Consider the following 12,975-nt stretch of genomic DNA (forward strand, 5'->3'; position numbering starts at 1 on the left):
CAAGAAAAGCTCCGCAAACCGATTAGCAGTGTTGTCATAAAGCCACGTGACAAGTAGAAAACCGTTAGTCGAAGCTTTATGCCTTCTCACTGCGTTTTCTGCTTGGGTGGCACCAAAGGGGAAGATAGACTTGACTGGTCATTTGTTGAATCTAGAAATCGTGTCCGATGGATTTGAGCCGAGTCCTTCTTTTCCCTTGTGGAAGGAAATGAAACAAGACGTCGTAGAAATCCCTGATATCCTGAAATTCCCTTTTCTGACTGTGTGCTACTATAGCATTACAGCCCAGTCTAATGGTAGGGATGCTATTGTTATTGGCCATCCAGAGTCCACTGGAGTTGGGTGGCCAATACATTTAAATAATAATACCGTAAGTGACCAAGAGAAGACCTAATCCCAAAGGTAATAATGCTTTGCATTACTTAGAAATTCAGAATATTTGGATGCTTTTGACTTCCAAAGTGTACCAGAACCCCAATGTTCCCTTCTCACAAAAAAAAAAAAAAAAGTTTGGTGTGGTGGTTAAGGTGTTGGCCTAGAAACCAGGAAACTTGAGTTCTAGTCCAATCTTAGGTCACTTTCTCTTAGCCCAATTCACCTCACAGGATTGTTGTGAGGAAAATAGAAGTTAGATATGTTTGCCTTCTTGAGGTGTAAATGGAAGAAAGAGCAGACTAAAAATCTTTTTAAAAATGTCAGATGCATTTCTCTGGGGCAGCTTCTCCTGGGGCGAAGTAAGGAATGCCTGTTGTTTCATCATAGTCTGATTTTGAAGGAGGGAAATTGCCAGATCCCAAAGAGGAAGGGCAGAGTGATATAGGGAGATGCTTTTCTCAAGTTCTTGCTTACCAGCCATTAGTCTTTGAAAATAAGCACCTTTCATTGAGCTTGAAAACAAGTACTTATTGCAGTGCAGCACCATCAATCACTGTAATACAATTCAACCTGGCCACTCCATTTAACTTCTGTTAGCTACCCTGCATTCAGCAATATTTGAAACTTCCAGGCTGTATTCAAGTGCAGCACTAGTTTTATGCATTGCCATAATCCCGTAAGGAAATTACTAGTGTATTATTGTGGCCAATCTGTTGTTATCTAGGATAGCAGTAGGTGGCAAAGACACTATAAATGAGTCCATCCAGGCTCAGATAACTGTGCTTATTTACTGAAATGGTACATTTATCTCATCTAGTACATTTCAGCACCTGCCTAGCCTTATATGATTCTCTTGATAATTAGCAAGATGGACATCATACTGAATTATAATCAGGAGTACACGTGGACTTGCCAAAATCTGGCTCTTTGAACAGGCAATAGGTTAGATGGACTATGATATGAGTTCCCTTGATAAATTAAATTATATTTTTAAATTGTTAGTGGATCTTGTTTTGGTCTTCCCCTGATATCTGTGAAATTACTGTTTGACTGTATTGTTATTTTAACTATATTCTATAAGCTACCTAGAGTTACTTTTTGAATAAAGCAGAATATAAACTGATTAAATTTTAAGTATCAATAAAATCATGCATCATATTGTCACAATGCAAACAGAACCCTGTTATACTTCCATCTCATTATTGGACACATGTAAATTACAGAGTTTACATCATGGTAGATCTTTCATTCCTTTGCTCCGCCCCAAGATTGTTTATTACATATAAAAAATCACTCAATAGGATTGAGCTATCAATGGCTATTGCCTTTTGATGGCTTTTTGCTACATCTGGAATCACAGTTGAGACATCTTTTATACTAGCTGCTAATGGAGGAGGATATCTTGTTCTAGTTTGTCATTGCAGGACGTAGCATACTGAGCAAGATGGGCAAATTGTTTGGTTCATCTCAACCACTATTCTTAAATATTACAGGTAGTCCTTCAATTGCGATGGCATTTCCATTGCTAAGCAGTGCAGTTATAAAACCTGATGTCATGTGATAGTTTAGCAAAAGCAATTCCAGTAATCCCAGTTACCATCATAACCCCAGGACTCTGCAGGTTGTTAAATGGGAAGAGATGGAAGCCTCTGCAGACATTTAGGCCAGACGGAAATGCCATGGGCAGTTGCTTCAGAGTGCGGGCAGGTGCACAAGCAGGTGCTATGGAGTGGGTGTATGGGAGCCACAGGGGCCTGTGAGCAGCCACCAGGGGAGCATGGGCAGGCAAAAAAGCAGCAAGAGTGACTTCCTAATTCTAACGGTTTCCCTATTGACTTTGTGGGAAACTGGCATGGAACATCAAAAATCATGATCATAGACCACAGCTTGTTACAACATTGTAACTGTAAGACAAGCATCCAGGGCTCAAATCACAATCATGTTCTCAGAGGGATGCTGGACAGCCCCTCATAAGTCCCCTTCATTCAGTGCCATCAAAACTTTGAATAGTCACTGAACAAGTGGTTGTACATGTCTTGGGTGTCACTTAATTCCAAACAGCAACAAAAAATTTAAAACAATAATATAAACAAGAAACACCCACTACCTGCACTATACACTGATAGTAGATCAATCCTCAGTGTCCCCAGTGAAGAGCCATGCCTTTAAAGCCCTTTGGAAGTCCAACAAGGTTTGGGTTTCCAGCTTTTGAAAGTTACTCACTTTTTAAAACATCCCAAGGTAGGCAAAAACCAGCTATTCAAATAATTATCATTCCAAATACATGTTTTCCTCTTTAAATACTCATTGTAGGTGAAAACACATTTTACTAAATGGCAGAAAATAACATATTACTTCAACTTATTTCTTTAATAATTAGACATTTTGTAAAGAAGATGGGGAAAGTACTCAGAAATTGCCGTGTGAATAGGCATGGGAAAGGGAAAATTGGCAGGTTATAAATGTTGATGGCATGGATCTGTTCTTTCCATTGAGCTCAGTGGAGTCACTGAGGCTCAGATGGAGTCAAGCCCTTGTATTTTTCTGGTAGCCAAGTCATACCCTTAATGCTCACACTCTCTGTAATTCCACCAATTGATTAACCTCTCTCCAAATTGCCTTGATCTTAGATACTAACCTTGTGTTCTGGGGGGGGGTGTTATGAATTCCTGTTCTTGATCATGGAGCCAAGTATACCCAGGATTATAGCAGCTGTAACCTATACCACTTCATGGTTTGAGTTAGGGTGGTAGTAGGAATTGTTGTGAAAGCTCTGTTGGCATCTTCTAGCATTCTATCTGATGGTACTTCTCTACTTTGTCTTGCTAACTGGTATCCATTATCTTATGCCTTGTGTCAGCAGTTGTGTTAGCAGCTGTATCAGCAGCTGTGCTCTGTAGTGTAAAGGGTAGTAATGTCATTTTAGCTTCAGGTGTTGGCTGCGCATCCAGTTGTTCTTCCGGGTCTTCTTGGGTATGGAGTGTAATGTGTAGTTGGTCTAAAGCAGTGGTTCTCAACCTTTTTAATGCCGCGACCCCAACCGGTTGTAAGTCGAGGACTAAACCGGTCGTAAGTCGAGGACTAAACCGGTCGTATGTCGAGGACTAAACTGGTCGTAAGTCGAGGACTACCCAACCGGTCGTAAGTCAAGGACTTTCCCTGCCCGGGAGCGCCGCGCATGCGTGGTTCCACCCCCTGCAGCTGGCAAGCGGCAGAGACGGAGCAGGCCGACCACCAGCTGGCCCAGCCCAAGGGAGGTAAGGCACCCGCCGGAAAAGGGGAAAAAAATGGCGGACAAAAAAAATGGCGGACAGCCTTGCTTGGCGACCCCCATGAAATGGTCGATCGACCCCAAATGGGGTCCCGACCTACAGGTTGAGAACCACTGGTCTAAAGTTGTGAGGGCAACTTCCTGTTCACTATATTGAAGGATTGTGTAACTAGATGTTTCTCAGTTACTATAAATGCAAGTCTTCTATACATCCATAAGTTCCCTCACACATTTCATATATCCTTTCTCATTAGGTCTGCTGTTATACCACTCTATCCTTTCCAGGTATGATTGTTACAGTAGCCCACTTATCATCAGATTGTTCTGATTCCTCAACTTCTTAGTCAGACCTTATTAATCTGTGCAACGACCAAGACGGCATGACTCTCCTAGTTCATCTCACCTCACCTCATATTTGAGGTAGACAAGTGACGCATTTTGGAGTCATTGTCCAAGAAACCCTATTGGTAAGATTTGAACCCCAGTCTTCTGAATCAAAGGTGGCATTTTAACCATTACAATATCCAGTTGTGCACTCTCCCTCCCTCCCACCCTCCCTCCCACCCCTCTCTCTCATAATGGCTTACTGTACTAAAGCTTTATTACTCTCAGAAAGCTTGGTATAAGATTGCAGACTTAATGGTACTAAGTGTACTAAAAGAAACTGAAATGGTGATTCATCATTTAAAAGCAATTTATGTGGCAATTAGTTTCAGAGGGGAAAAAAATTAATTTATCCACAGACAAGCAATGAGTGATATCTTAGAATCTGGGATATTGATTGATCACACAAATATAATAAGTTAGAGGAGGGAGGCTAACAATTTATAGAAAAGAGAAAGCTCTTTATTACACATTGAAATTACAATAATATACTTCAACAGTTCACTCTTTGAGGATAATTTAATATCAGTGTGATGAAAGAAAATGTTATTCTTCATCAATATTGTTAGAAATTTATGTTTACAAATTTTGTTGATTGCATTTGTAAGAATACCCTATTACAATAACTTTTTTTTAAAAAACAGTAACATATTGAACTTTGCATAATTAAGGTTTGTACAGGTGTTTAATAGATTAATTAATTACAGAACTTAATAAATTAATCTAAGAGCTGGTAAGTGTCATGCTGCACATTAAAGATAGTTCTGGGAAATGATTTCAGACCTCTAACTGTAGGAACCAGAGCAAAATAATATCAGTGCATATTAAGCCTGGAAAACCTGTTCTGCCTCAAAGAATATCTTGAGGTAAAGTATCCTGAACCAGATGGCTATTATAATAAGTATGCTTGCTTAAAATTATATAATTAACATAAATTACATAAATTTCCCTTCATCTGAAACAACAGTGAATGCTTCAGCTTAATATAAGCAGTTGCAATACTTTTATCCTCCAAGTTAAATTATATCTGTACAGGTAGTGCTTGACTTATTATCATAATTGAGCCCAAAATTTCTGTTTTTAAGCAAGACAGTTGTTAAGTGAATTTTGCTCCATTTTACAAGCTTTCTTGCCACAGTTGATAAGTGAATCACTGCACTTGTTAAGTTAGCAACACGGTTGTTAAGTGAATCTGACTTCCCCATTAACTTGTCAGGTCGCAAAAAGTGATCACATGACCCGACGACACTGTAACTGTTATAAATATGAGTCAGTTGCCAAGTGTGCAAATTTTGATCACATGTCCATGGAATGCTGCAACTTATAAGTGTGAAAAATGGTCTTAAATCACTTTTTTTACTGCTGTTGTCACTTTGAACGGTCATTAAATAAATTGTTGTAAATCGAGGACTACCTGCATGTAAAGGATGTATAGTATATATCAGTGATGGCGAATCTTTTAGAGACCGAATGCCCAAACTGTAACCCAAAATCCACTTATGTATCGTCGAGTACCAAGTGGGTGTGGCCCATTGGGTGTGTGTGGCCCATTGGGTAGGTTTGGCTCATTGGACGGGTGTGGCTGAAGTGGTAATGGCAGACTGGGTGGGACTAAAAAGTCCCAGCTGAAGGCCTAGGACTGGGGCAAAGCGTGCGTGCACAAAGAGAGGGCTCTGAGTGCCACCTGTGGCATGCTTGCCATATGTTCGCCACCATGGACTTAAGGTTAGGGTTCGATCACCATGAGTGCTTGGGTATGGTTAGCAGGGCACTGACTTTTCTAGGCTGCCGTATCTATGTTTCCTGGTAAAATATATGAGAGAATCCCATTGGAGGAAAATTCCACTTAGGGTTAGGTCACCATGAACCCAGAGAGGAAAATGGACATCGCCATCAAATTCGGAATGCTTGGGTATGGTTAGGAGGGCACTTACTTTTCTAGGCTGCCGTATTTATGTTTCCTGGTAAAATACATGGGAAAATCCCATTAGAGGAAAATTCCATTTAGGGTTGGGTCATCATGAACGCATAGAGAAAAATGGATATCGCCAACAAATTCGGAGTGCTTGGGTATGGTTAGGAGGGCACTTACTTTTCTAGGCTGCCATATCTATGTTTCCTGGTAAAATATATGGGAAAATCCCACTGGAGGAAAAATTCCACTTAGGGTTAGGGTTAGGTCACCTTGAACTCGGAGAGGAAAATGGGCATCGCCAACAAATTTGGAATGCTAGGGTATGTTAGGGGGGCACTGACTTTTCTAGGCTGCCATATCTATGTTTCCTGGTAAAATCACATTGGAGGAAAATTCCACTTAGGGTTAGGGTTAGGTCACCATGAACTCATAGAGCAAAATGGAAATTGTCAACAAATTGGGAGTGCTTGGGTATGGTTAGGAGGGCACTGACTTTTCTAGCCTGCCCTATCTATTTTTCCTGGTAAAATATATGGGAAATTCCCATTGGAGGAAAATTCTGCTTAGGGTTAGGGTTAGGTCACCATGAACTCGGAGAGGAAAATGGACATCATCAACAAATTCGGAATGCTTGGGTATGGTTAGCACTTACTTTTCTAGGCTGCTGTATTTATGTTTCCTGGTAAAATACATGGGAAAATCCCATTAGAGGAAAATTCCACTTAGGGTTAGGTCACCATGAACTCATAGACAAAAATGGATATCGCCAACAAATTCAGAGTGCTTGGGTATGGTTAGGAGGGCACTTACTTTTCTATGCTGCCGTATTTATGTTTCCTGGTAAAATATATGGGAAAATCCTGTTAGAGGTAAATTCCACTTAGGGTTAGGTCACCATGAACCCGGAGAGGAAAATGGACATCGCCAACAAATTCGGAGTGCTTGGGTATGGTTAGGAGGGCACTTACTTTTCTATGCTGCCATATTTATGTTTCCTGGTAAAATATATGGGAAAATCCCACTGGACGAAAATTCCACTTAGGGTTAGGGTTAGGTCACCTTGAACTCGGAGAGGAAAATGGGCATCGCCAACAAATTCGGAATGCTTGGGTATGGTTAGGAGGGCACTGACTTTTCTAGGCTGCCGTATTTATGTTTCCTGGTAAAATACATGGGAAAATCCCATTGGAGGAAAATTCTACTTAGGGGTTGGGTTAGGTCACCATGAACTCATAGGGAAAAATGGATATCGCCAACAAATTCGGAATGCTAGGGTATGTTAGGGGTGCACTGACTTTTCTAGGCTGCCATATCTATGTTTCCTGGTAAAATCACATTGGAGGAAAATTCCACTTAGGGTTAGAGTTAGGTCACCATGAACTCATAGAGCAAAATGGAAATTGTCAACAAATTGGGAGTGCTTGGGTATGGTTAGGAGGGCACTGACTTTTCTAGCCTGCCCTATCTATTTTTCCTGGTAAAATATATGGGAAATTCCCATTGGAGGAAAATTCCACTTAGGGTTAGGTCACCATGAACTCGGAGAGGAAAATGGACATCATCAACAAATTCGGAATGCTTGGGTATGGTTAGCACTTACTTTTCTAGGCTGCTGTATTTATGTTTCCTGGTAAAATACATGGGAAAATCCCATTAGAGGAAAATTCCACTTAGGGTTAGGTCACCATGAACTCATAGAGAAAAATGGATATCGCCAACAAATTTGGAGTGCTTGGGTATGGTTAGGAGGGCACTTACTTTTCTAGCCTGCCCTATCTATGTTTCCTGATAAAATACATGGGAAAATCCCATTGGAGGAAAATTCCACTTAGGGTTAGGGTTAGGTCACCATGAACTCATAGAGAAAAATGGACATCGCCAACAAATTCGGAATGCTTGGGTATGGTTAGGAGGGCACTGACCTTTCTAGCCTGCCCTATCTATCTTTCATGGTAAATTATATGGGAAAATCCCATTAGAGGAAAATTCCACTTAGGGTTAGGGTTAGATCATCATGAACTCAGAGAGGAAAATGGACATTGCCAACAAATTTGGAGTGCTTGGGTATGGTTAGGAGGGCACTTACTTTTCTAGGCTGCTCTATCTATGTTTCCTGATAAAATACATGGCAAAATCCCATTGGAGGAATAATCCACTTAGGGCAGTGATGGTGAACCTTTTAGAGACCAAGTGCCCAAACTGCAACCCAAAACCCACTTATGTATCATCGGGTACCTGGTGGGCATGGCCCATTGGGTGGGCGTGGCCCATTGGGTGAGCGTGGCCTATTGGGTGTGCATGGCTGCGGTGGTAACGGCAGACTGGGTTGGACTAAAAAGTTCAATCAATCAATTCCAACTTTGCGAGATCTTTTTTCCCCACTTTTAAATAATATTGAATATTTTACTGAATATTTAAATATATAATAAATATAAACTTAATAGAAATTTTAAAAAAGAAGGCATCCAATTGTAAAAATCAGAATAAAAATTTGGGAACATGATAAGATATCATCACTTAACAGTGATGGGTGCACTAATGGAAGAACTGAACAACCAACTGAGGACAGATTCTCCTGGAAAAAATATATATGAGTGATTACTAACTGTCAACACCAATTTGCTAATTAAGATATTTTCTTTTACGAGAGAAAGTATCTACTACATAAATATTTTCTCCAGGAGAATTTGACTTCAGCTCTTGTTCAGTTCTTCTAACTGTGCACCCTATCAACTGTGAAGTGATGATCTCTTTGTCATCTTCCCAAATTTTTATCCTGCTTTTTATATACCTTCGAAATTGGATTTCATGTTCTTTACTTATTACCTGGGGCAAGATATTACAGGTAATCTTTGAGTTACGACCACTTGTTCAGTAATTATTCCAAGTCATAATGGTACTGAATGAGAGGAACTTACAACAGGCCCTTGAAGTTCCATCCATCCCAGTATCCCTGTGGTCATGTGATCATAGTTCAGGTGCTTGGCACCTGGCCCACAATTATGACATTACAGCAAGTCATGGTCAAGAGATCATGATTTCCAACATTATCTGCCAGCTTCCTGCAAGCAGAGTCTATGGGAAAACTGACAGAAAGTTAGAAGTCACAGTCATGTGATCCTTGCTTAACTCCTCAGGTAATCCTTCTATAATGACAACTGGGACTGCCAGAACGGCCATTATTAAGTATGCAGTCATGGGATTTTATGCCATATTGCTTAGTAATGGAGTTCCCAGTCCATCACTGGGAATCCCAGTAATCCAGGGACTATGTGTACAACTTGATAGTCTTGTTACACTTTCCTGGATCCTTCTGACACAAACACTAACACAGTTCCTTATTTATTCTTCCTTCCATTTGTGCTATTTTACCTTTTAGGCAAGCAACTTGTTGACAAAGTTATAATGCTATAATACACAAGCTCTCTTCTAAATGGTTTCCTTTGCTTACTGCTCATAATTTTGGAAGTTGCAAACACAGCAACTTGAACTTAGAGAAGTCTATTTTTTAAATGAGCACGAATTTTACCACTACTTTTAACAGTATTCTGTAAAATCTGTTTGGTGTTCTAACCTGGTTTTTTTTTCAATTAGTTGTGCCAGTCCAAATAAAAAAAAACATTTATTATGTGAGCAATAAATTGCATAATCCCAAGGTGAGATTGGCCTCATCCTTGACATCCTTTCAGAATCTCTTAAAAGAGGCCTGGGCATCTCAAGGAAATAGAAATTTCATGAGATGGTTGCATGTTTTTAATAATTTTCTCCACTATCTTGTTATCAATAATATTGTTGATATTTTTTAATTATAGTTGTTTAACATTTTGATTTCATGGTTGTTTCTTTGAAGAAGTATTTCACAAACTAAACTAGGCAAAAGATGGAATAAAAATTAATGATGCCTATTTAAATCACTTAAGATTTGCAGATGATGTTGTTCTCTTCTCACAAGACCCAAAAGAGCTACAAAGACACATACAAGAGCTGCACAAAGCAGGAGAACCATTTTACTTAAAAATAAACATGAAAAAGAGCCAGGTTATGTTTAATAAATTCACCAAAGAAAAGAAAATTTTATATCTGGAGAAGAACTAGACATAGACCATTACATATACCTTGGCCAATGGATCTCAATGGAAGGTGATATAATAAAGGAAATTGAACAGCATGTTAAATGTCGTTGGCAGGCATTCGTCAAACTGAGCATACTTTTCAAGAACAATCTCCCCCTATGCCTGAAGAGAAAAGTTTTCGATTAGTGTGTGCTACCTGCTCTAATGTATGCCAGTGAAACATGGACACTAACCTCATGATCGATACAAAAGCTACGAGTGGCGCAAAGAGCCATGGAAAGATACATGCTTGGCATTACAAGACAAGATAGAAAGACCCGCACAAGGATTAGACAACAAACTAAAATATACAATATCATCAAGAGAGTAAAAGAATTGAAATGGAAATGGGCTGGTCACATAGCAAGAACAACTGATGGCAGATGAACCAAGGCAGACGTAGAATGGATCCCACTTGATAAAAAGCGCCCATGAAAAAGACCTAAAACAAGATGGATCAACGACATCAGCAAATATTGCGGGCCCAATTGGCAAAAAAAAGCTCAGGACCGTATTGGTTGGAAACATGTGAAAGTAGCCTTCATCCTGCAATGGATAGACAATGGCTAGAATGATGATGATGATGATGATCATCATCATCATCATCATCATTGTTTCTATTGTAAACTAACCAGTCACATTACTGTGAGATGGGCAGCTATATAAATGGATTGATTGAATAAATGGTTTCAGCATATGGGGTTTTTTATGCACATCCAACCCCTATTACAAAGTTCTCTGAGCAGAGAAGAGAGGAATGCAGGAATGAGCAATTGTTTACTGAAGAGGCTGATCTTAGTCACTATCAGCTCAGGGACTAGCTGCTTCCCTGACCTCAGGATCTCATGCAAGAGCACACATTCCTGAAAAAGTTTCCATAGCCCAAATCTTGTTCCATGACTTAAAATAGAAGCTCTTCCTTAACTAGCATAATTGGTCCTAGATTGCCATCCAAATTATTCGCTCCAGCTGTTACTTCTAGTTGGGGTTGGTGGGGATATCTTTTCCTTTACTTGCATTTGATCAAACTTGGAGAAGGAAAAACAAATCAGTAAGACAAAATGGAAGTTACATTGCTTCACACCCTGGGCTCTTCAGCATTTTATATTTCTGCACTTATTTATATCCCACCTTTATAACCCTATAAATAACTCAAGGCAGTAAACATATCTAGCACACCTCCTTCCTCCTATTTCCCTCACAATAACAACCCTATAAGATGGGTTGGGCTGGGAGTGACTGGTCCAAGGCCACCCAGCTGGCTTTCATGGCTAAGGTGGAACTTGAACTCACAGTCTTTTGCTTTCTAGTCTGGGGCTTTAACCACTAGACCAGTGTTTCTCAACCTTGACAATTTTAAGGCATGTGGACTTCAACTCCCAGAATTCCACAGCCAGCATTGCTGGCTGTGGAATTCTGGGAATTGAAGTCCACATGCCTTAAAATTGTCAAGGTTGAGAAACACTGCACTAGACTAAACTTATCTCCTACCTTTATCTGGATGGACATCTCAACTAATTATGTATAATAGACAAAATTGTTTAAAAGCTTTTTTCTAATTGACATTGAAAAGGGTCAATGTCAATATTCAGATTACATTTTAATTATTCCTTTGAAGAATAGCCTCACACTGTTTTGATGTTTATTATTTATGGAGTGTGATAATCATGAAGTATCATTTCTATTTCCTGCCAGGACTGCCAAAATCAGAGAGCTCTGTATTGTCAATGATTGCCTGTAGTTCTAAATGTGAATCATAATATCTGTGCCAAGAGCATGAAATAAGTGTTCCCCACAGTATTTAGAACTAAAGTGTATTTGCTTGTCCTTATAGTTGATACAGCTATTCCAAGCAAGAAAAAAACCCCTGATTTTCATTGTTGTCTGAGTAGGTGTACTCGTTATTCTCTTCTGTATTTAAATTTCTCTCAAAGGAGGTGCTCTCCAGATCAGCTTTTTTTTTTTGTCATTCCAGCTTAATTATCTTCTGAGCCATCAACCGTTATGCAAACAAATTGGCCACAGAGAAAGAGGCATTAGTAGACGTTGGGTAATACCAGTGTGTGCTAGAATGCAACAAATCTTAAGTGGGGAAAATCCAAATAGTACAAAGTAGACTGCATTTGTTCCATGCCTGTAGAATGTCAACAAAAAAGTAAAAGCAAATTAAATGAATAGAACAAGAGACAAAGAGATGCAATGATGTTCATGTACCCATTTACTCTACAGTCAACCCAGCTAGCCTTTGTTCATTCTCCTTCCTAATGATGTCCAGCCACTCAACTTCACTGCCTAACAAGAACTCTTAAGCCTTCTCCAACACATACAACAGCTTTTCCTGTCCTGGGATAATAGTGAAAATGGTGTTAGCCGTATAGATGAATGTTATCGGCTGTCTAAAATAATTTCAAAATGTTCTAGCTATCATAAAACATACATGGTAGTCAACAACGTTGACTGTGTGGGAGACAAAATATAAAAGTGGGATTGAAATTAAAATTTCAATGGCAAATCTTAGAAGAAAGCAAAACTGGTTTGTACCCTCGAAAGAGACTAACTCCATACTGCAACACTTTGTTGCAGGTTCCACTAAGAAAGTGTGACCTAGTATTGCTCTCTTTCCCATACATATAATCCAAATAGATAATTATGGGCCTTAAGAAGCAAATTACAAGATACTGTAATGGCTTTTTCTGCCAAATCTTTTAATACAAGAAATACCCATCTCTCAAAACAGTCTTTCCAACCTTGTGTCTTTCTAATATGTTGGCATTACAATTTCTAGTAAACATATTTTGGAATATTTCTTTCCAGATCAGCCATATTCAGATGACGATCCTATCACATGTGAAAATGGGCCACCATACAGTTAAGTGTTTATGTAAATTTCCTGTATAAACATTTCCCCCAAATTTAGC

Source organism: Protobothrops mucrosquamatus, unplaced genomic scaffold (assembly GCF_001527695.2).
Source record: "Protobothrops mucrosquamatus isolate PMUCROS unplaced genomic scaffold, P.Mucros_1.0 scaffold850, whole genome shotgun sequence".
NCBI lineage: Eukaryota > Metazoa > Chordata > Lepidosauria > Squamata > Viperidae > Protobothrops > Protobothrops mucrosquamatus.